We start from the raw sequence: 25,000 nt of genomic DNA, 5'->3' as shown, positions 1-25,000 counted from the left end.
ATTTGTGATTTGACGTGATGTGTGAAGAATTGTGCAATAGGCCTATACAGCCACGTAGGCCCTATTGGAATGTTCCTTCAGTCGTGGAATCAATGGACCGACGTCCCTTATTTTTAACAGCTGGGAGTTCAGGCGCAGCAATCAATACATTACACACAGTAATAATCTCCCGGTTGAGTTTCGCCATTTCGCACGACTATCCGAATACACACCTGACACGTGTGTGTCCGATAACACCTTATAGTCGTGCATTTAGGTGGCAAGGGCTATCCAGTCGGAGGACTGGAGCGCTGCGAGAAGGGTGCACGTGAGCGCACTGGACATGTAAAACTCTCCTTCCCCAACAAATGGTTTGGGCACTGTTTGTAGGCCAGTTTCACGTAGGACCCTTTTCTTGACCTCGTTTACAAAAAGGTTTATCATCATATTTTAAAAAAGTATAATATAATATAACAGGCTATAGATATTAAAAAATATATCTTCATTATGTCTGCTGTAGGCTAGTCAATCGAACATTTCATTGTAACTATTTGGAAATCAATCTCTACCCCTTCCATATTGAGAATCGAAACGCTGTTGACTAGGCTACTGCTGTTGATTATTTCCACGTGTAATTTTGTTGTCTTCCTCGCGTACCTAAAACCTAATTTCAGCTGTCAATCAACTAGAAACGTGGATGTTTTAGCCGGTTTGCGTCTCTCCATGTCGCAAACTCAGGGGTGCGGTCTCCTTCCCGCCGTTTTAGAGAAGGTGTGATTATTCTAATTACGATGGTTTTCAGACGCTGGATTTATCAACAGCCGCTCGCTCTTACGATGGGATTGGAGAGGTACACATGTTTAGTAAATCTCACGTGAGCTTCGTCGTACGACGAGATCTGCGCTCATTTCTGCGTTGGTTTCTACGCAAGTTTGATAAATGAGGGCCATTATGTGCAGGCACATTTGAACAACCATACAGTATGACTGGAGAGAGTGTATGTGAAATTTACCCTATGATTATAAATTCCATGCACGCCCAATTTTAGTCCTTTTTTTTTTTAAATAAATGTTGAGTTTGGCCCATGCGTTCATTCCAGATTTTGAATTTGGCCTGCAGTCAATTTGAGTTTGACACCCCTGGCAATAGAGAAACCAACATTAACATTCTGGTAGGACCCACTCCATTGCATTGCAGACTGCTCAGAAAATGGGTAAAAAGTGCTAAATACAAAACCTATCCTAGGCCCGCGACAAGGGAGAGATTAATCTGGAGTTTATGTACCTCACACAATTATGCTCTGTTGAATCTATCCCAGTGATTGCGGTACATGTAATTTACGAGTAAAATTTACAACACACACACACACACACACACTCTCCATTTTTTTGCATAACGAATGCCCCCCCTCCAGTCCACATACACAGTGAGCTGCCAGAATCTCTCCAGAAGTGTGGCGTGTTTCATTCCATTCGTTTCAAGATGCATGGCGATGACTGACTGACTGATTTTGTAGCACCTCCCCACACCTCCACATACTTGCGCGGCGCTGTATTTGTATTTGTTGCTACCCCTTGGATTGCTATTGATTGACTGCACTGTGCTGCTGCAGTGGAGGCTTTGATGGCCGTGTTGCTAAGCCCCGACGCTTGTCTCCCGGTGTGGTGTGTCTCGGAGCCAGAGGTGCGTGCGTGCGTGCGTGCGTGCGTGCGTGCGTGCGTGCGTGCGTGCGTGCGTGCGTGCGTGCGTGCGCCATGTGTCGGGTGTTTGCATCTCTCCACAGTAAAACCCCCACGGATAAAAAACACACACAGATGCTGCCTCAGATGCTGCCTCGACGGAGGAGGAGGCTATGCAGACAGAGTTTGAGGAGAGAATGGGGCACCTAAGTCACGCCCTTCTACTTCCGATACATGGGGCAGGAGCTCGCAAAATTTTGAATGCGAGTCAATGGAGCGAGTCAAGCTAAATCCTCATCCCGTTTGGCATGTGCTCTGGATTTCACATATGATGACAGTGAATTTGAAAGGTTTGGATTTGCGTCGTAAGACCACTCATTTTCGGCATGCAAGAAACGTTATTTTAGCTTTTGTGCAAAACTGTGTTGGAGACTACACTTGCGCCTCGCATATCTGACGTGAACCGAGGCACAGCCAACCCTACCGCTGCACCGTGGCTTAAGTGGCTGCACGTCGGACATGCGACGTCTGTTGTGTAGTCCAAATAATTACATATTTTTGCACATTCACAACTCAAAAATCGCTTGCCAAGTGAAGTCAACAAGCACACCATTGGTTGTTATTAATTCTGATGCACAGCATATGTGTGATCCACGGGGAAATGCGAGGTGGGTCGGAAAATAGCTTTGATCAGTCCATTACAGCCCAGTCAAAAGTTTTTCCGTTGCCAGCCCCAGAAGCCGCCCGGAAGGGGTGGAGACTTAGGTGCCCCATATGCTCGCACAGTGCAGTATGCTCGAGTTTGTTTTGAGGAATTCTTTATCGATATGATGACCCCTTCAGCCAGGTTTCAAGTGATATGGAGAGGATGTACAACCTCTTTTTGTTTCTGGGGGTTCATAGAGATAATAGTTGGGTCCTATTTGTTGTATCAGGTGTGTGTGTGTGTGGGGGGGGGGGGGGGGGGGGGGGGTGGGGGGGTGTAAAAGGGATCATAGTTGGGTCCTCTTTGTATGTATCAGGTGTGTATGTGGGGGGGTCAGTCAAAGAGATAATAGTTACGTCCTCTTTGTATGTATCAGGTGGGGGGGGGGCTTTCAGATGACTTTGCCCCGGGCCTGACCGAGGCGGTCAGCAGCCACCCTGCCCCCCCCCCCATTGAGTGTTGATTCTGTGGCATGTGCACTGTAGCAGCAGCAGGGCCTACCTAGGCCAATCATACTGTGCTTATTCTGTGCCGTCTGTAGCATGTTAACATGGTTGAGAGAGTGCCAAGTGTGTTTCTGTCCCAACTTTACTATACATTTGAATCCAGGGCATTTCATGCATTCTGTGCCCTCTGTCAGTTAACGCGACCAAGGGCGTATTCTCTGTGCTCTTTCCTGTATTATTCTGTACATTAGATCCCCATGTCCTGGCCATTGGAGCAGGACGGCCACTCTGTGCCTGTGTTTAGCTTGACCAAGCACACCGTGTAGGACCGTCTCTGATGACAGACACAAGGCACTGTGGACAACAACATCAAAGAGCCAGGAGAGCTACTGTAATTTAGCATGAGAGAATATGCTCACACAGCGCAGTATGCTTGAGTGTGTTTTGAGGAATTCTTAATCGATTATTTTGACCCCTTCGGCTTGGTTTCAAGTAATGTGGGTTAGGATGCACACACCCTGTGTGTGTGTGTGTGTGTGTGTGTGTGTGTGTGTGTGTGTGTGTGTGTGTGTGTGTGTGTGTGTGTGTGTGTGTGTGTGTGTGTGTGTGTGTGTGTGTGTGTGTGTGTGTGTGTGTGTGTGTGTGTGTGTGTGTGTGTGGGGGGGGGGGTGCGCGCCAACTTTACTGTAAAAAAAATATCCAGGGCATTTCATACCGCAAACATTCTGCTTTAATTCTAAGCCCTCTGTATGTTAACGTGACCGAGGGTGTATTCCTCGTGCTAACTCTTCTGTACATTTGATCCCCATGTCCTGGCCATCAGAGCAGGACAACCACTGTGTGTTTGGTCAAGCTAAAGTCAGGCACAGTCTCTGATGACAGACACAAGGCACTTTGGACAAGAACATCAAAGAGCCAAGAGAGCTAATTTAGCGTGGCAGTCAGGCCGTACCTGAATAACACCACTCCGTCTCCGCCTCAGTGAAGCACAGCAGGGGTTCCCAAATGTTTTCAGCTGGGACTCCCTTTTGCACCTGAGAATGTTTTTTCATATTTTACAACAAACATTTTTGTCTCTTGATACACTTTTATGTGAAATTCGCAGAAACAATAGATAGGCTACAATTATTGCTTACAAAAACAACGTTTCGGCCAGTGTGGCCTTTCTCAAGTTTTTATTGTAAATAAAATTGCAGCACGATGGACAAGAGTTTGCGGTGTCTTCCTCTCTTAAAGTGATCTTGCACCGGTTACCTGCACCTCGAAACCTCTGGTGTGCCTTGGTTTCCTCTTCCAAATATAGGCTACAATTATTAACCAGCAAGTGAATGTTATATATATGAGGATGGACATATACACCCCCAGAGACCCCCCCACCCCCAGTTTGAGAACCGCTCCCATTGCAGTAAACTAGTTTGGCATTCCCCAAGCGAAGTAGCAGGTGTGGGAATTTGTGGGTCAGTGAAGAGGGCACATCGTGCCGACATCAATGGGCTTTGTGTGTGTGTGATGTTTGTCTCTCTCGCTCTCTCTTTCTTTCTCGCTCGCTCCGTCTCTCTTTCTGTCTTTTTTTCCTCGCTCGCTCTGTTTCTCTTTCTTTCTTTCTTTCTTTCTTTCTTTCTTTCTTTCTTTCTTTCTTTCTTTCTTTCTTTCTATCTCTCTCTCTCTCTCTCTCTCTCTCTCTCTCTCTCGCAACATGTCACAGAATTCCATAAAATGGACATGGACCATTGAAACACAATATCTGTGGCAGTTTAATTGATTTTGCCAAAATTCTATGATGGAGTCACAAAAGTGCTTTCTGTGATGGAATATAGAGAAAGTACTTCTGTGGGTCCAACAGCTCTATGTCCCCACAGTCTTATGTTCCAACGTGTGTTTTCTCTTTTTTTTCTGAAAAAAAAAATTCAAGACTGTTTACAGGTCAGAGGTATTGTTTTGGTCTAGGCACAAATTATACGGCCTGCACTCTTTCTTTCAAAGAAAAAACGCAAACATTTCTTTACTGACGGTAAAGGTTACTAGGGATTGTTTTGGTCGGGGGACAACTTTTATTGCCATTGCATTTTTTTGTTTAGCAATTTGGTACCAATGGACTGGAAAAGGTAAACTATTTCACCACCAGGTGTTCTAATGACTGACTTAGCATAGTGCTGTGAAGCTGAAAAAAAACAAAAAAAAAAACATGCACATCCGTCTCAAGAAGATTGGGTGCAGGACTAGCAAAATCGCATGAAAACTGAAAATAAAGTTCGCAACACCAATCTCTCTTACTTTAATGTGACGTTTCGGACAGCATGCCCTTCATCAGACATGTCTGTTCGTGTTGGCTGATGAAGGGCATGCTGCCTGAAACGTCACATTAAACTAAGAGAAACGGGAGCTTGGTGTCGTGCGGACTTTATTTTCAAAATCTGTGAAACTCACAGATCTCACATCCCAAAGGTCTGCGTTCATTTCACGGAATGCTGTTAGATTAGGTGTGTGCGTGTGCGTGCGTGCGTGCGTGCGCGTGTGTGCGTGCGCGCGTGTGCGCGCGCGTGTGTGCGCGCGCGTGTGTGCGCGCGCGTGTGTGCGCGCGTGCGTGCGTGCGTGCGTGCGTGCGTGTGCGTGCGTGCGTGCGTGCGTGCGTGCGTGCGTGCGTGCGTGCGTGCGCGCGCGTGCGTGCGTGCGTGCGTGCGTGTGTGTGTGTGTGTGTGTGTGTGTGTGTGTGTGTGTGTGTGTGTGTGTGTGTGTGTGTGCGTGTGCGTGTTTTTGTATGCGTGTTTGTGCGTGCGCTTGTGTGTGTATGTGTTTATGCGTGTGTGTGTGGTGCAATGCTTGACATGCTGACAACCCAAGTAAAAGCATTCAGTAGCCAAGCAGCACCTGCTACATTTGGGCTCCTTGTGGAGACTTTAGGAGCAGGGCTCTGAATTAACTTTTCTCATCACCAGCCAAAATGGCTAGTAGATGCTAACCATACTAGCCAAACACGCACTCACTAATGGATCAAGGTGGCTGATAAGTTGGTCTTTTCTACCAGCCAGACTTAATTTTCACCAGAATTTGGCTGGTTGGCAGCTGTTAATTTAGAGCCCTGTTTAGGAGACATGGGTAGTGACCTGTGTGTGTAATTCTGCTTGTTTTATTAGATGCTGCCAGAGGCTTTGCAGTGACATGGCAAAATAAGGGCGTGTGTGTGCAGTGCACGCGTATTTGTACGTTTGTGTAGAGTAGAGTAGTGTGTGAGAGAGCACAAGTGATTATTGAAAAATTGTGATGTTGAAAGAGGGAGATGAATGAAAATCCTTTGAGCATGGTTTAAAAGGCATTTTGTATTTATATCAAGAGTTTGTTGAACCAAAAAGGGTGTGTGTGCGTGCGAGTGTGCGTGCGTCAGTTTGCAGCAATAGGTTGCTTGCAAAAAAAAAGCGTTGAGTGAAAATGTTAATCCCTCTTAACTCTGCTGATGACTCAGTCACACTTTAGAGGCAGATAGCCTTTTTTCTTTTCTCTTTTTTTTTAAATGCCCGCGGTTTGGCCGCAAACACCAGACAACCCCCCCCCCCCACACACACACACAAACACACACTCACACACCTACTCACCATGATTGCCGCTTTCTGCGTCATCATTCAAAGCTGGGTAAGGGTGACCTTGCTACGTCCCAAAAGCAATGCATTATGGGTTAATTTTGGCTGAGGTTGAAGGGTAGAAGGGTAGAAGGGCAGGGGTAACAGATGGTGTGGTTGTTGTTCCATTTTCAAAAGGTCCAGGCATATCCTAACATGTGGTACATTGTGAGAGACCACAATGCTTTTGTTTCACACAGTGCCCATAACTGCCAATGGCGTATTTGCCCAGGTTCAGTCATAGCGCATTCAGGCCGACTGAGAACCGTGCTGGAGCCCGTTCCAGCACCTAATCGCGAACCGACCGTCGTGTTCACGCCACAGATATTTGTGTTCGCGAACCGGAAAATTGGTTCGCAATGCGAACCGCAAAATACTAGGTTTTTCTCTGCGAACCGTGACGACAGCGCGGTCGTCAGCAGGTTCATCCGGGTAACACAGTCACGTGCGGAAAAAGTTCAGAGCCCGGTATGAACACTGGCGGTTCGCAGACAAACACTATAGTGCCGAACGTAACTGGTGCGAGCACCGACACCGGCTCCGTTCTGGTCGGCCTGAAAGCCATATCAGAGCCATGCAATTCAGGGGTGAATTTCCCAAAACCAAAGTTGCTTACCACATTAGCTACTTTGTTGTTTTCAATGCATTTTCCCATTGGCAACTACTGAAGTTGCTAACAGGCTAACAACTTCTCTTTTGAGAAACTCACCCCAGAGTTGTGACAACCAGGGGTACAGGAAGTCACTTGGTGACATGCTTCACTTTCATTCAAATAATTCTATGCAACATCTTTCTTATCGTTGCAGACTAACACACAACCACTACGTAACAAGCAAATACGTCAAAAAATGAATTAAAATCAAGTCGACCTTTACTACACTTTCTGTGTTCGATGCTCACTTCCTGGAACTATTTCGGAACTATTCCAATGGCGATTTATATGTCAAAGGCTCCATGAGTCACCATCTTGGTGTAAAAAGGGAACAGAGAGGTCGATGAGGATTAGCCTAACTCTTACTTCCATGGCAGTGGGTTCAGTACAGCAGCTCCTATACTCTACCTCTGCAGCTGTGTTGTATGCAGGAAAGCCTCCCGGGCCCAGGGAGAGAGAGGAGGCCCAGAATTGGGTCCACATTACATTGTCTGTATTGGGTAGGGGGGCCTTTCAGATGACTTTGTCCCGGGCCCAGCTAAAGCTGTCAATGGCACTGGTTTTATGGGAGCCATAGACCTTGCCCCTCCAGAGGCGATTCTAGTATCAGCTGGGGCCCCAAGCGAAATGGAAGAAAGCGAATATCTGAAACTAAACTGCCACTACTCTAGTAAAGTGTGAGCGGTTATTCACCATCTAGGGGCCCCAAGTGGCGGCCTGCCTAGCCTGGTGACAAGATGCGCCTCTGTCTCCCCCCTCAACGGGTGCTGGTTTATTTCACGGGGGTGCCAGTTTATGTCAAGATTATGTCAGTGAAATCTTGCCCTTTATCTCCTATGATTACTTTTGCTTCCTCCTACAGAGTCGTCTTCTCTTGCTCACGACTTCTGCATCTGCTCATTCGCAGCAACACATTCGTGCCATTTTCTCTCTCTCTCTCTCTCTCTCTCTCTCTCTCTCTCTCTCTCTCTCTCTCTCTCTCTCTCTCTCTCTCTCTGAGTGCGTCTTAATATGCGACCTTGCCTCCTCCACTTGCGCTTGTGTCCTCGTCCCGCCTCCTGGCCCCTCCTCCGTGGAGAAAACAATAAAGTTTCCCAGCTGTCAGCCTAGCCACAACAACCTTTGAGGGACTGTTTTTCATTCACCATCCCAATTGCAAATGAGAAAAAGACTACAATTGAGCTTTTGCAAGATATTGAAATATAATGCTGTTGTCGGTGATGTCATCATGACGAGAACCAAGTGGAGGAGGCAAGTGGAGGAGGCAAGGCCGCATATTAAGACTCTCTCTCTCTCTCTCTCTCTCTCTCTCTCTCTCTCTCTCTCTCTCTCTCTCTCTGAGTGCGTCTTAATATGCGACCTTGCCTCCTCCACTTGCGCTTGTGTCCTCGTCCCGCCTCCTGGCCCCTCCTCCGTGGAGAAAACAATAAAGTTTCCCAGCTGTCAGCCTAGCCACAACAACCTTTGAGGGACTGTTTTTCATTCACCATCCCAATTGCAAATGAGAAAAAGACTACAATTGAGCTTTTGCAAGATATTGAAATATAATGCTGTTGTCGGTGATGTCATCATGACGAGAACCAAGTGGAGGAGGCAAGGCCGCATATTAAGACGCACACTCTCTCTCTCTCTCTCTCTCTCTCTCTCTCTCTCTCTCTCTCTCTCTCTCTCTCTCTCTCTCTCTCTCTCTCTCCACCCCCCTTACCCTCACAAATTCACCTCATTACTAAGTGCTGCCTTGCACAAACAGTATGGAATCAATCCTTAGCTTGTCTTTTCTTATTTTGGTGAGTAGAGCCTCTGTTGTGAGCCAGGGCTTTGTCCAGCGTACAAGCATAATGCAGTACACTACACACCCACACAATCATTTCCTTCCCCTACACCCCCCCCCCATCTCATGCTTGCACACTTTTTGCTTCTGTTATTTGCACCTCTCTTGCGTGCACACACACGCACACACGCACGCACACACACTCACACCTTCTGTCCATTGCTCTCATTTGTGTTTCTCTCTCTGTCTGTCTCTCTCTCTCTTTCTGTCTGTATATCTCTCTTTGACTCTCTATCTCTCTCTCTCTCTCTCTCTGTGTCTGTATATCTCTCTTTGTCTCTCTCTCTCTCTCTCTCTCTCTCTCTGTGTGTCTGTATATCTCTCTTTGACTCTCTCTCTCTCTCTCTCTGTGTCTGTATATCTCTCTTTGACTCTCTCTCTCTTTCTCTCTCTCTTTTTTTTTCTCTCTCTCTCTCCACTCTTTCTTCTCATCTGCCCATCTATACTTCCTCCATATGAAGGGGTCTGCGTGTGCATTCTGCAGACAGGGGAGTTCTGCTCTAATGTAGGCTCCAACTCCCGAAAGTGCTTTTTGAATTATTTGCTTCTCTGTCCAGAGCTTTCCTTTCTGGCTTTGAAGTCTTTTGAAGATAAAAATAGTTTTTTTTTTGCTAAGCTTGCATGTTTAAATCCATACCATGGATATGATTCCCCGTATTGTTTATGTTTCTATATTTCATGTTTACCTTTTACCTTGTTTAAGTCATTTGTTTTCACAGTGCTGGTTTGTTATTAACCCCTTAGCGTAGCACTATGGCTCTCTGTAATGTCATGGCAATGTTGTTATGATTTAGTTAAGCATTTTCAGCAAGTGAATAGGGTCGTCGGCGACCCCTGCTGCAGTAAGAGGCTACACTGTCCAATTTGGTTGCACTGGCTATGATGAAATCCCACAGAATCTCATCACATTTATGTTCTGATTTGTTTTAGAACCTAAACATGGATGATCCGTGTCATGTCATATGTCAACATGACCATAGTGCCGTGGTCATCAAAAAAAAGAAACAAAAAAATCTACATAGTCACTACACAGCCATAGTTTACACAAGACATTTAATTCAGAATGAACTCAATTTAATTTAGAATAAAACTTCATTCTGTGTTGAAAACCCCATGTAAACACTTCACAATTTGGAATTAAATAAGTGCAATGTAAACTCGACGGAACAATTTAATTCTGAGTTATTAACACTGTGAATGAGGCCACTGTTGTATACTGAATATGACTGTAGCCTCAGTGTCCTCACTGTTTAGTAGAGTAGTAGATTATCATTTACTAATCAAAATTAAGGTGTCCAGTAGCATACATGCATAAATACCATAGAATGTATAATGTTATAATATACAATCTATGATAAATACAGAATACACCTGGACAGGGCTCTAAATTAACACCAGCCAACTGGTTAAATGCTGGTGAAATTTCAGTTTGGCTGATAGAAAAGACCAACTCACTAGCCACTTTAACCCATTAGTGAGTGTGTGTTTGGATAGTAAGATTAACATCTACTAGCCATTTTGGCTGGTGATTAAAAAAAAGTGTATTTAGAGCACTGCACCTGGATATGTATAGCTGCACAGTTAAAGTCTCGCAATCTATGTTGTGCCAAACCATGACGTCTCAATGTCATGTGCAGGTTGGAATTAGGATTCTGGTCAGGAGAGCAGAGCCGTGTGTGTCCGTGGCTGTCGGATGGTGATTTCTCGCGTCATTAACGGCGGCTTTACAGGCCCTGATGAGATCTCCCCGCAGGCAGTACTGTAGTCTTCTCTCTCAGGAGGAGCTGTGGTGAACAAATAGGAATTTCAATGCATACATTGGTTTAAATCAAATTTATTTAATATAGGGTATGCCAGGGATCTTTTTAATTTCATATAGGGTATGCTTGTCTGCTATTTCAACCGCATATATCCAAATTCTCAGCTTGGACCTCAGTAATGTGCATGCCATAGACCAGTGGTTCTCAAACGTTTTCCATCATTCCCCCCTTCAGAGGGTCTGAATGCCCCCCTCCCCCCCATTTCCTATGCTATTTAAATTCATGACAACTAATAATATAATATTGGTGAGGGCTTTAAGCTTATTGACTTATTGGCGAGACAGGAAATAATTTCCTTGGGGGGGAAAAACCCAAAATCAGATGTCACGCCCCCCTTGAGAGCTGCGCTCTCTCAACTGCGGCCACTAGGAGAACGGCAGGCATGGGTAAAATAGGGAGTGGTGAGTCTGTATGTAATACTGGGTGACGGTGCAGACTCTAAAGAGATAAAAACTGCCGTTCTGAAGCGTGTACGGTGATAAAAAATAGAGATTCTGAAAAGTACACTTGTTATGCTATTGCATCCATCACGCACTTGAAAATACAATCCAAATGTTTGTGGTGTTAGTAATACCGCAGCAAACACGAATTAGGCTACTGTAGCGACCAAGGATCACTGAACAACCATCTCCGTTACTCCGTGGTTGACAACTGTTTCATTTATAGGGGAGGACCAATATCCCGGTGCCCTTACCTTGCGTTGTCTTGACCGCAGAATGTATCCCAGAATGTATTCCAAACTCTGACTGTAATCCACGCGTTTCCACAATCATGGTCGTGAATTCCAAGGTGTAATCCACATATAGGCTAGTAATAGCAAGAAAGGCTATTGTGCTACAATTTAGCTATCCCACTCAGCGCACTTGTGTGACTCATGTTATCCGATAGGCATTACATTGTTCATTCGTTTCGTCTTGCGTTTGTCCACATCCATAACAGTTCCGTGTCGGAAAAAGGCGCGTTTTTGAACAATCGACGTTTGCCCAGTGCTTGTTACAGCACGTGGATTAATGCTTCACAGAGGTTTTTGAAAACACAATACACTGTAGCCTAAATGACGCACCTTGCTGTCTGTGCAATGTCAACTGGCCTGGGACAGTTTGGTGGTTTAGCAGTACAGAGAGTGATGTGTCGTCTTCAAAATTAACTTTCATTGTAAAAGCAACTGTCTTGAGCCAAACATGTAGAGCGTAATGTAAACTGGTGTCTGCGCAACATCCAGTGAGAGATTATGTCGCTTGATTTTCAGTTTGTATTTGCGCTGGATTTGACGCTTGAACCAATTGGAAGGGGGGCCCCCTCCAGATGGGGGTACTTTGACTGACTAAATTGTCGTTGCGCTGTTTGGCAATTGACATTTTCACGCTGTCGCTGATGTAAACCTATTGGGAGGGGGGCCCCCTCGAGCAGGGGGTATTAGAGAGGTGCTGTTGCTTCCCTCGCAGCAGAGCCCTTCATACAGATGACAGTGCCTTATTATAAAGCTATTTAAAATCGTCATTGCTGTTGGGTACATAACCTGTCGTCCTTGGGGGCCCCACCTACTCGGGGGCTCTAGGCAACTGCCTACATTGCTTACCTTAACGCAACAGGCCTGAGTCTCTGTACAAATGAACGGACGATTTTGAGGCAGTGGTGCGCACGCAGCCAATTACGTCATATCTGTTTACAAACTCTAAAGGGGTCTATAGTACAGTTTGAGGTAAGGCACCAAATTTAAAGGAAACAAAGAAAGTTGGCGTCTGCGCCTTAACTTAGAATCGCTTGTTGCTTGGTGTGACTGCTCACCAAAAATAGTGATATTAGGACAGTCAAAAAGATGGGGCGCACACAAGGCTTGCAGATTCAAAAAGTGTATTGTGGCCGACAAATGTCTCCAGTAGACATTGATAATGGACTAGGTCCGAAACGTTTGTAGCATCAGATATTGTCCGTTGACTTATTTTGTTAATTTGTCGGCCATAATACACTTTTTGAACCTGCAAGCCTTGTGTGTGCCTCATCTTTTTGACTGTCCTAGTATCACCAAATTTAAAGGCCAACAAACTAGGGCTGGTAACATTCCCCAGAAATGAAATTCGAATATGTGTCTTAAGATATGGTCCGAATATCGAATATATTCGAATATTATTATTAATTAATTAATATTTTTCCCGCAGAGAAAATCACGCAAAAAACGAGCACTGGGCACGGAATAGACACTTTAGACAATGGGGAAAAGGCTATTGCATATCGTTCTACCCGTTTATTTTATGCTGGAGATCGAATAGATACAATTAAAAAACTCTTTAATTTAAAAGTGTTAAAAACTCGAAGTGGGAAAGTAGACACACGGCACTAGCCAGGCTGTGCCCTCCTAGTGGCGCAACACTTTGAACGTCGATGATAAGCAGGCAAACACGGTGTGAAAGACTATCTTGGTCCGTAACTGGCGACTGTAGATGTTAGAAGCAACAAGCAATGTTGTTTGGTCATAAGTAGCCTAAATGTCACTCTTAATTTAGGGCGTATTCATTCAGACCAGGATTGATAGAAACACAGCGTTTGGTCAAAACGAAAGTCTATCACCTGGAGTTGGTACGGGGGACCCAGATAGTCTTTCACAACGGCACCTTCGCGGATGCGCGCTCCCTCTCTCTCACACACACACACACTAGCGTCACCCAACCTCTCCAACTAAAATTTGGGCTGTACCTCGCTTGATTCCATTGCTGCTTTGACAAACTCCTTGAAGCCGCCTGCTTTGGTCTCTTGCATATCGTGCCCAATTCAAGCAATTCGTGAATGCCTCTTGTCGCCTTATCTTAAGCCAGCATTTGTGGCGGACGGTGCAAAAAAATGTCAAGACCAGTCGCTTATCTGTAGCCACAAAACAAGGCCGACAGGCGGACAACAGATGCGTCCCTCTATGTCAGTTCCAACCATTTTTTTCCCCCAAACGCTCCGCTGGCCTCCTCCTAACCTGTCAACCCCCCCCCCCTGTGCTTTTTGTTAATTGGTCATAGCCTATTGCCCATGGAGTTTACCAAATTCATACGACTGCAAACCAATTACGAATCAAAAGACGCGTTCTGTCCCGTGCTCTCTCTGAGTGCAAGGGAAAGCACATGTGGGGTCCGCCCGCCAGCAGAAAATCCCATCTGTCTACTTGTAGTTCGAGAACACTGACTGCTCACTGAAACGTAGTGGCAGAAGCTTTGCAAACTCACGTTTAGAGGAAGAGCTGTAGCGCTGCTGGTCGCCTGTCAACTTGTTACGGTTCCATGTCGTGGAGTGTTATGCAATGCAAACGCCCCTCTCTCCGAGCACAAACATCTGTGTCAAATACTGCCTGGCGACTTCTAAATCATTCATTTCCGCGAGTTTCTGGTGAACCAAAATAGCTGAGCACAAAGCGACACTATCAGCCGAAGTGCATCACAAGACCGCGAACATTAAGTGACACTCACAGTGGTGTTGGTGTGCTGTGGAGAAGGAACGAAGTTGCCTACCACTGTCCAAACGCAAAACAATGCCGAAAATTGAATGCCCCCCTCAGTTGTCTCACAAATCCAATCAGCTTAGCCTTGCCGGTTTGGTAACATATCGTATACGTTTTGGCACGCATTCGCTCCAGACAAAGATGCCTCTCTGCCTCCGCCTTGTGGACACAGGAAGGAACAATTGAAGGAATGCGTTTCAGACGGACGGACGGACGGACAGCGGACAGACAGACCCTCTTATAGAGATGCTGGGACGCATCTAAAAAAAGCTATATTGCGACTTCATGGTGCTAACTCGCACCTCGCCAGCTTCCATACCACTTTATCACTCGGCTCACTTTTATTCTGTGCATAGTTTGGAGTGGGGGTGTAGAGCTCCACGTTGTAAGTTGTTCACGAGAGACGACAACTTCTTACAATGTGGTTCGAACAGCAATAAGAACTCAAATGTCAAAACAATCTCCATCAACAAAGCAACTCGCAGTCCTTGCTTCCTTGTTGTGACATGTGACTGCAGCAGCTACACACAGGCCAGTAAGGGACGCACCATGGACACTTAGGAGAATCAATGCGCACGCTGCCCTGCGCAATATATTTCGTAAACTTTTTTTGCAGTCCAATCACTAGCAGAATATTAACAAATGCATAAGAAGCCTGCCATGACCAAAGCCACGCCCCCCACACAGACCAACAAATTAGTGACAAGAAAAACACTCTGCTTTATTTCCAAGTATCGTTTAAATATCGTTATCGAGGTATTGCATGCTGTTATCGAGTATCAAACTTTTTCTTATATTGTGCAGTGCACAGCTGCCCTAGGTTAATATTGAAGCTAGTTATCTTTGCATGTACTGTCAAATGTGCGGTAAGCTGCAAGTTCGAAACTGTTTGGCAGTTGTCAAGGCACTGAAACGAGTCCTGCACAACATGTACTCTCAAATCTATGGTAAGCTGCAAGTTTGAAACATGCTATTTGGCAATTGTCAAGGCATTGAAACGAGTCCTGCACAACATGTACTCTCAAATTTATGGTAAGCTGCAAGTTCGAAACATACTATTTGGCAATTGTCAAGGCATTGAAACGAGTCCTGCACAACACGGTTCCTCGGAGAAGTAGAGCTAAAGCTGCAGTGAAATTTAGCAGCTTGAACAGAATAGGCGGAATCCCGTAGACCGTGACTGACTTGGCTGGTGGTGATTCACTCTAAAAGGTGCCGAAGGCAGAAACCTCCTCTGCTCAGTGCCTGAAGGGCACCACTAAAATGGACTCAATGACCTGCATGGCTGAGCAGCACATCTTGGTGAAGAAGGGTAGTGAAAGGCAAGAAGTGCTCCCATGAATGTATAATTTTTATAATATGGTTTGGAGGGCAGCCATCTCTTTTGAATATCTTTTTGTTTTTATTTAAAGTTTAGAGTTTTATTTTCTTCATCCCCCCGACCTTACCTCCTGCTTTCATGATTTGATTATATACCCAGGGCATTGCTATGAAAAAGTTTGTTGTGCAGTCAATTCTATACGCATAAAAAATGCTGCTGTGCTGCTGCTGAGTGATGAATTGTGAAACAGAAAAATGGGTGGATTCCACAGCACAGGGTTGGTATGGGGTTGTACTGTGGAGATGGAGGAATGGACCGTTGAATCAATTGATCAATCTCAGACCCTGATGCTGGCGGAGACCAGAAGTGAATGGGTCTAGTGACACTTGTTTTTTTTTTGTTGTCCTGCTGTTAAATGTGTTCTTTCTTATAAACTGACACACTTTCTCTTTCCAAGCAGACAATGGGTGATAAAGGCCTTCCTCAGCACACTTTTAGGTGGGCAATGGGGGTGTTGCATGTCCCCAATGTGTCCTTTTTTGTAGAGATGCACAGGATCCAAGATCCGGTTCCGGATCCGGCAGGATAATAGGGTTTTTCACAGGATCCGGATCCGGCAGGATCTTAAGCAGTGGATCCGGTATCCAGCAGTTACCTAAAAATCAGGATCTGGTGCATCTCTAGCCTAGATTTTTCAGTCAGTCTTTCACAACCCCAATTGCTGCATGGAGTGAAAGAACTTTGAAAGTGGCCAGTGCAGGCAGTGTGACAGTAAAAAATAGTTTGAGACAACGTAATAAAAAGAGCCCACGTGTGCGAGTAGACTATGTGTTTCAACCCTTTCGTAGGATACGGTATCCGGTTCTGGATCCGGTATCCGGCAGGATCCTAAAAAGGGTCCGGTGCATCTCTATTTCTTTGTTTTATTTATTTAGTCTTCTCATTCATCTCACTGGAAAGTGGCACAGGCCATGTTTGAAGTGTGTATTGTTCGCCGATGGAAGCCAATGGATTTTTCATGTGGAGGACTGCCACTGTACTTCTGTTCTACCATGAAATAATCAAGACTTTCGTGGCTAAAAGTTGTCTGTGTTGTTGTTTTTTTTTATTGCGGAACAGCAATGATAAATGCAGGACATCTTTTTAATGACTACCTGTGCCTTGCTGCCTGGCTTCCTATTGTGAGTTCCCCCACCGTCTCTGAAGTAGACTCATGTCTTTGTACTGTTCAGACAGAGGAATTGCAAGGCACTGAAAGGAACAGAGTATCTGCCATCCTTCCTCAACCCCCAAAAAGCTCCCCATGAAGGCAGAAAAAAGGAATTGGACAGCAGTTTTAAATCAGAGTCTTTTGTTACAATTTGCAAAGCCAAAGTATTTGAAAGCATTTAAAAAAAGAGAGATGCACAATGAGCGAATCCCCCTCTGACGTGTTCCTTTTTTTTTTGGATGAATATCATTTGGACACATTCCAAAAATATACGCCTATTATGTAATGTCTTTGTATAAACAATTGAAACAAAGCCCCAATGCACATCACAGGTTACTTATGAATTATACGATGCATATAATGTACTTTATGGATTTGTGGAATTTACCTTGATGGCACAAAAAGTTATTTTATTTTTTAGTTATGTTACTTTTTAGTACCGTGTATAATTATAAATGATTCATTCACCTCAGAAGCAGTTCCCAATTCCCACTGAGGTGAATGTGATGGTAGAAGGTCATATCTGGCAATTACTATCATCAAGGTTGGGTGTAGTTATGTGGTAGTAGTTTGAAGTACAAGGCAGTGATTGCAGTAGTAATATTAAGCTGTTTTCCTTCTCTTTTTGAAGCCTAAGCACAAGTTGAGCTGTTGTACGCTGGTGGGAGGAAACGAGTAGGAACAACATAAAATGACTTAATCTCCTTAGCCTGGGGGGAACGATAGCGGGGCGTTTACATTTCCATATATCGATTTGACACCCCCCTACCCCCCACCCCTCTCTGCTTGGGAACTCCCACACAACTCTTCATGAGGGCATTGGCATGACTTCTACGCATCGATCTAAAAGAAAAAAAGACACAAAGGGAAGAAAAGAAAAGACTCCTGTCTCTAGGGCCACATGCTGAACGAACCGTAGAGAAAGACGTCTAAGGAGGAGGGATATAACGTGTATCACAAAACACGAATAAGGAATGCAATTGTATAATTACTATGTGCCTTTGTATAACAAAAAGGCACACAAAAAGAAAAGGCTGTTGTCTGCAGGGGCATACTACTTGTACCAGCAAGGAGCGGGTGTGGTGGTGGTGTTGGAAAGCTGGGTTTCCTTTCTGGCCACAGGACACTAGCCTGGCGACGCCATCCTATGTACTCCACCCAGCCTGGCGACGCCATCCTATGTACTCCACCCAAAGATTTTGGCTCCACATCTAGTCTGGCAAAAGCCTTGAGCTCGGTTCTCTCACCGTTTAGCCAATCAGCAAACAGTTGAGAGTGGTGACGCAGAACTCACCCGCGAAGTACATTACTGATTGGTTAAGGTAACTATATTCACACTTTTTGTTTTATTATTTTTATGCTTTTGCGACGCTATATTGTAACAGTCATGCTAATAAGCACAATATGGGTTTTAATTTGAATTCGGAACTTCAATGAGTTTAAATGCACGGAGTCAACAGTCGCTTTCGCCCAGGCTAACAGGACACATGTCCATGTACAGCATACGAGGATGGCTCGTCATCTCTGCAGCAACTACTCCCATTAGATGCCTTCTCTGCCTACTCAGTGACGTCTAATAAGAGAGTTGCGTTACTCCCATAGACCTCTATGGTCCAATCTTTCCACAGCAATGGCGGCTCTCATGGAGCCTCACGGAGCCTCACGGAGTGTTAACATGGAAATCCCCATTGACTTTAGATCCAATAGAAGTAGTTACTTAGTTGTAGGAGGTGGCCGTAGAACACAGAAAATGTGTTAGAAATAACAGAACAGAAGTTTGCTGTTTAGAAATATTTTAATCTACGCGAATCACATCACCAACCGACTTCCTGGTCACCGGTTGACGAAACTCTTATTAGACGACTCTGTGCCTACTACTCCCCCTGCTCTTACTGTGGGGGTGGTACCAAGACCATGGTTAAGTGATAAACCATTTCAGCTGTGACTTGAAGCTCCTGATGGAGACGGCTCTTAAAGTCTTTAAATTCAGGAAAATGGTTTCTTCCATCACAAAGGACATGATTATAGCCATTATTACCAACAGAAATTTGGTGCAGAGAGATATGTTTAGAATCTCACACACTAATTAGCCAGGCTGCGCCCTCCTAGTGACGCAACACCTTCGGTGGCGTTGCTTCAAAATCGAATCAAGATTTGAAAGTCTATGATAATCAGGCTACACACTCATGTCCACACAGAATTTCTCTCCTGTAGAGACAATAAAGGCTAATCTAATCTAATCTAATCTAATCCGAGACTAGCCGACATTGTTGATCATGTTTTCTGCTGAAGGCATATGCCTGTATCTCCTCCCTGTGTGGCGGCAGGCATAGAAATGCAGCCGTGGCAGGCAGGTGGGGCGCGGTGCATGCATGTACACGCCATCTGATTATCTCTGGTGTGTGCATGCATGCGTGCGAGTGTGTGTGCACTTGCGTTTGTGCGCTTGTGTGTGAGTGTGTATGTGTGTGTGCATATGCACGCTTGTGTGTGCATGTGCGTGTTTGTAGATATACAGCAGCGCACACATCCATGGCTGGCAGGTGTGTTGCACACATGTACACAGCCTCTGATTATCGTGTGTGTGTGTGTGTGGTGCGTGCGCGTGTGTGTGTGCGCGTGTGCGCGCGTGTGTGTGTGTGCGCGTGTGCGTGCGCGCGTGCGTGTGCGCGTGCGTGCATACTGCAGCACACACATCCATGGCTGGCAGGTGTGTCGCATGCATGTACACACCCTCTGGTTATCTCTGGTGTGTGTGTGCAGTCATGCATTCTTCCTTCTGATGCTTATGATGTGCTGCTGTGGCCACCCAAATAGCTGGATACACAGCACATGATTTTACAGGCTTTATCAGGCACATACCCAAATGAAACTGCTATCTCCCAATATATCGCCAGCATCGTATTTGGGCAAAGCCCTTTCACTTATACGTATGATCTTTTTGTTTTTGCATTGTTGTTGTATTTTTGGATTTTAGATGCATTTCTTATTCTGACATTCTTTGTGGGTTTTTTTCTCTCAATCAGTCTGGGGCCAGATTGAATCGTCTGGGGGGCCACATTAGTTCCATTTAAAAGCGAAGACCCTCATCATTCAGCTCTAACATGGCCACATGTTTCATACAAAAAAAAATCTCCTGAGCCTGAGTGCTGCGTCCATGTAGCTCATGGCATCAAGGTCAATGTTGCGTATGCGCAGCATCCAGCATCAATGGGTTAAATGGGCTGGTCTTAGTATAGAGCAGTGATTCTCAAAGTGTGGTCCGTGGACCATTGATGGCCTGTGTCTGAGCTCGGGTGGTCCGTGAGGGGATTTATACTTTTCTAAGATAAGCCAACAGTAGGCTATATTTGTAACATTATTACAAAGCTAATATTTTCACTACAATAACACAATCGTGCAATGTGAATAAAAAGTAAGATATGCTTCGAAATGAGCAGTGTCAAATTAGCACCAGTCAACTGTTAATTCAGTTGACGGGTGGTCCCTGAACATTTTTTTGGGGGGGTTGGACAAAGTGGTCATGGGCCTGAAAAAGTTTGAGAAACACTGGTATAGCGGGTCTGTTTTTGTTAATGCGTCTGCACAGCTCAAGCTGCTCTCTCCCCAGGGAGGATGCAGACTGAGGCCAGAGCAGTGCTCCAGAAGTGGCCCTGTCCTCTCCCAGATTAGGCACTTTGAAGACGCAGGCACGCACGCACGCAGGCACGCAGGCACGCAGGCACGCAGGCACGCACGCACGCACGCACGCACGCACGCACGCACGCACGCACGCACGCACGCACGCACACACACTCACTATTAAGGGCATGTCCACTGTCACTGTGCTGCTTCTGCTAAATGTGTGTGTGTGTGTGTGTGTGTGTGTGTGTGTGTGTGTGTGTGTGTGTGTGTGTGTGTGTGTGTGTGTGTGTGTGTGTGTGTGTGTGTGTGTGTGTGTGTGTGTGTGTGTGTGTGTGTGTGTGTGTGTGTGTGTGTGTGTGTGTGTGTGTGTGTGTGTGTGTAGCTATTGAAATGACCAAAGCAAATGCAAGTCATTGTTGCATCCAATAGAGTGAACACTGCACTGCTAAGACCTTGATACATCAAATTATGAATTAAATCCAGTTAATTTCCTTCAAAAACAAGCCTTGACTGGTTAAATGGGGGCAGACTCTGCAGGAGAGAGGTGGGGGTTGCAGGCCACCCCATTTAACCAGACATCCAAGTTTGGTTTTCCCAATATCTACGTCTCAATTAAGTTTATTGGGTGTATACATTTAGGTATTCACTAACTTGGACCTGTAACATTTTATTTCAAAGTGAAGCCACCGCCCAGGGTGGGACGATGGGCAATTTTGCGGCGGAACAAGGAAGCCGATTGTAATTTCCCATTCATCTCTATGCGAGACTTGAAATGATGCATCAAAGAAAGGATTCCCTTCCTTTTCAAGCGTTTCAAATAATTATTTTGTGTTGAGCCTTTTCATTTGAGCGCACTTAAATTGTTTAAAGAACAAATTAGAATAGCTAGTTGGTTTTGTTGACCGAATTCTTTCAGAATTCTTTTGATGCCCCCCTCCCCCCACCAGCACTAATTCCCAGCGCTAATATTGGAAGTAATCTCGCTAATGCTTCAAAACCGTCGAATGGAGTACTATTATATAGAATTTCTTGGTCCAGGTACGTCTGGGTGATTCTGAAGGAGTCTTACCAGTTGGAAAGGACTATTTGAACCCTTTGTGAAGTGCAGGAAAACAGTGAGTCAGCATTTTATTTCGTCCCTTTCTTGCTTCCTTCTTTCCCTCTCCTGTCAGCCATGGCATTTCTCCTGGTCAGTCACATTCTCCCAGTCTCTTTCTCTCTCTTTCTTTCTGTCTCTCTTTCTCTCTTTCTTTCTTTCTTTCTTTCTTTCTTTCTTTCTTTCTTTCTTTCTTTCTTTCTTTCTTTCTTTCTTTCTTTCTTTCTTCCTTCCTTCCTTTCTCTCTCTCTCTCTCTCTCTCTCTCTCTCTCTCTCTCTCTCTCTCTCCCTCCCCCCCGTTTTTTTCTTTTTCCACCTTCTCAGGAGACTATAATCCGACCCATTACTTAATTATCCACCTGAGTACACACCTGAACAGACGCCTTGGCAATTAAACCTCGCTCATCGATGCAGCTCACACTCATCCCTGCGGTGGAGGGGGTTCCACGGGTTGTGTATGAGTGGGGAGTGGGAGGGGTGTTGGGTATGGTTGAGGAGCCTGATGATGATGAGATCTGTTGGATCAACAAATCTACACACACACACACACACACACACGCATGCGCATGCGCACACACACACATCTGCATGCGTGCACCCATGACACTAGTTCCTGTCCTCCCAACCAAACAACCTTTTTCAGACACACACACACACACACACACACACACACACACACACACACACACACACACCCCTTCTACTACCCACCTCCATCTTCAATCCTCCACACCTCAGTGCCAGAACCACAGCATCCCCAACCCACTGAAGACACACACACACACACACACACACACACACACACACACACACACACACACGCATGCCCATGCGCGCGCGCACACACACACACTCCTTATCTTAAGCCACCATGCCCAGAGTCCCCCCCTCCCCCTCTGCAGCAGATGCTCCCGTTTCTGCCAGTCAGGCTACGCCACGGCAGGGCTTTGGCTCTGGGAGAACTGATAGGGACCTCATTATCAAATTGTGCCGCCTCAATTCCCAATATGTGGCCACGGGCTGAAGTTGGCACGTTCTCATTGGTGTGTGTGGGCGTGTGTGTGCGGGCGTGTGTTTGTGCGTGCGCGCGTTTGTGCGTGTGTTGTGAATGCGTGTGTATGTGTGTGCTTGTGTGCATACGTGTTTGTGCGTGGGTATGTGTGTGCACGCATATGTGCTGTGGTATGTTTAGTTAGTCGGAAGGGTGTGTGATGCCAGGCTGTGGGGATGGGGACAAATCTTCTAAATGAGGGAGTGGTGTGTGCATTGGCTGGTGTACGTGCGTGCGTGCGTAGCTAGTATATGTCTAGGAATGTGGACAAATCTTGTAGATGAGGTGGTTGTGTATGTAGGGTGGCTTCTTTGGTAGCTGCCTGAAGGATTATGTGTGTGTGTGTGTGTTAGCGATGGTTCTGCCTAAGGTGGGGTTGGGATCTACTGAATGAAGTTTGTGTGCGCGTGTGCGTATTTTGTGTGCGCGTGTGCGTATTTTGTGTGCGTATTTTGTGTGGTGGGCAAGCTGCTGTTGTGCAGCGACAGGTTGCCTGGGTGGCGAGGAGGCGAGAGCCCCTGGGTTTGGACCGTCGACAGTGACGTGTGTGTGTGTGTGCGGCTGTGCGCGTGTGTGTGTTTGTGTGTGCGGCTGTGCGCGTGTGTGTGTTTGAGTGTGTGTGTGTGTGTGTGTGTGTGTGTTTGCGTGCGTGCGTGCGTGCGTGCGTGCGTGCGCGCTTCAGGATTTTCATTATTGCCATGGCTCTGTGCAGGGACGCCAGTATAAGCCCTGCCCCTCCCCAACTATGTGCACCATACACTTTTCAGTATGCTGATAGGCTTGAGGAAAACGCCTGAGGATGTACTCCTCTCCCATCCACAACATCCCTACACACTTGAGATACACTTAAGTTAACTTTGCTTGCGCCTTGTTTGTTTTATATCGACCAGGGCATTCAGTTTAAAAAAGACTGCTGATTCTGCCTCCAGACTAGGGTGACCACCCGTCCCGCGTAGTGCGTGAGTGTACAGCGTTGGAAGCCCAAGTCATGCGTCCCGCGAATTGACAGTTTGTCCCGCAAAATAAAGTGTGCTCGAAAAAAAAAGTCTCTATCCCTGAGACCTAGGCAGTCCCACAGGGGTTCCAAGACCCACCTGCATCCAAGTAAGTCAGAGGTGGGATATTACTTCGTTTCATGTTACTTTTTAACACCTCGCAGCAAACCGACCGATTCTTCCTTGTTATGAGAATAGCCTATAATGAAAGCTAACCGTAACCGCGAGTAGCGACAATTCTCAATACCGATGCGACGTGCGCATCGCAACGCGAGGGAAATGTAGGCTGACTTTTTGACCAGTTAGGAGAGTTCAACAACACTGAGCCACCTTAGATCAATGTGAAAACCGGCCTATGACTTTTGCAACAGAATGTGTCAGTGAAGCAGGAATTGTTACCTAGGTTGGTTTATTGCATGCAAGCTGTTTCCCCATGCTGTAATTCACAGTAGAGAACTAGATATTTCAACTAGGCCTACATGTGCCACCCTGCATCCACGAACCCCCCTTTCATTTGTAACAGAATAAACATAAGAGCTGGCATTGTCAGTAAGAATTGCTACATCCAAATGTTGAAGTGTTTCCCCCAAATGCTGTGATGCTGTAGCTTGCTAAAATTATTATTTTGAAATATTGGCTACAGGTCCTTAAAGGTGTACAAAGTAGCCTATGCGTCCTCATGAGCTACTAATTTGGCAAAACTGCACTGATACACAAGAGATTGAAATTGTTCACTTATTGTCTACTGCCAATGTCTAAATAGTGTTGCCTATTTATTTATTGATTGATTGATTGATATATTTATAAGGGCTGTGGGGGTTAAGCACTGATGACATTTTATCTATAGGCGATTTTATATTTGCAGTATTTAGAAGGAAAAAATACAACATTGGTTGCATGATATTGTAATGGCAATATCCACAATGTTTAGGTTAGGCCTGTTAGCCTACTTATCCATGCCTTGCGGCATACACAAGACATGGATGGGGGTTAGGGTCAGGGATACATCATTATGAATTTTTTAAAAAAAATAATGATAAAAATAAAATAATAAAAAATGTTGGTTGCACGTGCGCACCATGTCTGTCCCACATTGTCCCTCAGAAGCATACCCCGTGTCCCCCCTTGGATTTATTAGCAGGTGGGTCACCCTACTTCAGACAAATTGGTGCGGATCACCACAGTTCAGTTAACTTTTAAACAAAAACAAAACATTTTTTTTTTTTAATTGTTCAAAGATGTCTTTTTTATGCCTTTTTAATGGACGGGACAGTGTGAGATGGGGGAGATTATTTTTTTTCTGGAAAGACTTGAGCATGACGCTCACATCACACACAGCACACACAGCACACACACGCAGGGCGCCCGCCCGCCTGCATACTTTTACAGGATTAGCACAATGAGGGATTTATTTTATTTACATTCTGACGACGTGAGGGCGTGGGCGGTTTATTTTGCTCCACAGATAATTGAGATGGGCTGTTTTCAAAACGTG

General features: G+C 45.5%; 1 protein-coding gene across 2 annotated transcripts in view; it reads left to right on the top strand.

The window, feature by feature from the left end:
- slc24a4b (solute carrier family 24 member 4b) overlaps positions 1-25,000 on the top strand; it is a 96,016-nt gene that overhangs the window by 14,311 nt on the left and 56,705 nt on the right. The gene's annotated exons all lie outside the window — the stretch shown is intronic.

This window comes from Engraulis encrasicolus, chromosome 18 (assembly GCF_034702125.1).
Source record: "Engraulis encrasicolus isolate BLACKSEA-1 chromosome 18, IST_EnEncr_1.0, whole genome shotgun sequence".
NCBI classification, from domain to species: Eukaryota; Metazoa; Chordata; class Actinopteri; order Clupeiformes; family Engraulidae; genus Engraulis; species Engraulis encrasicolus.
This window is presented reverse-complemented; position numbering and strand designations above follow the sequence as displayed.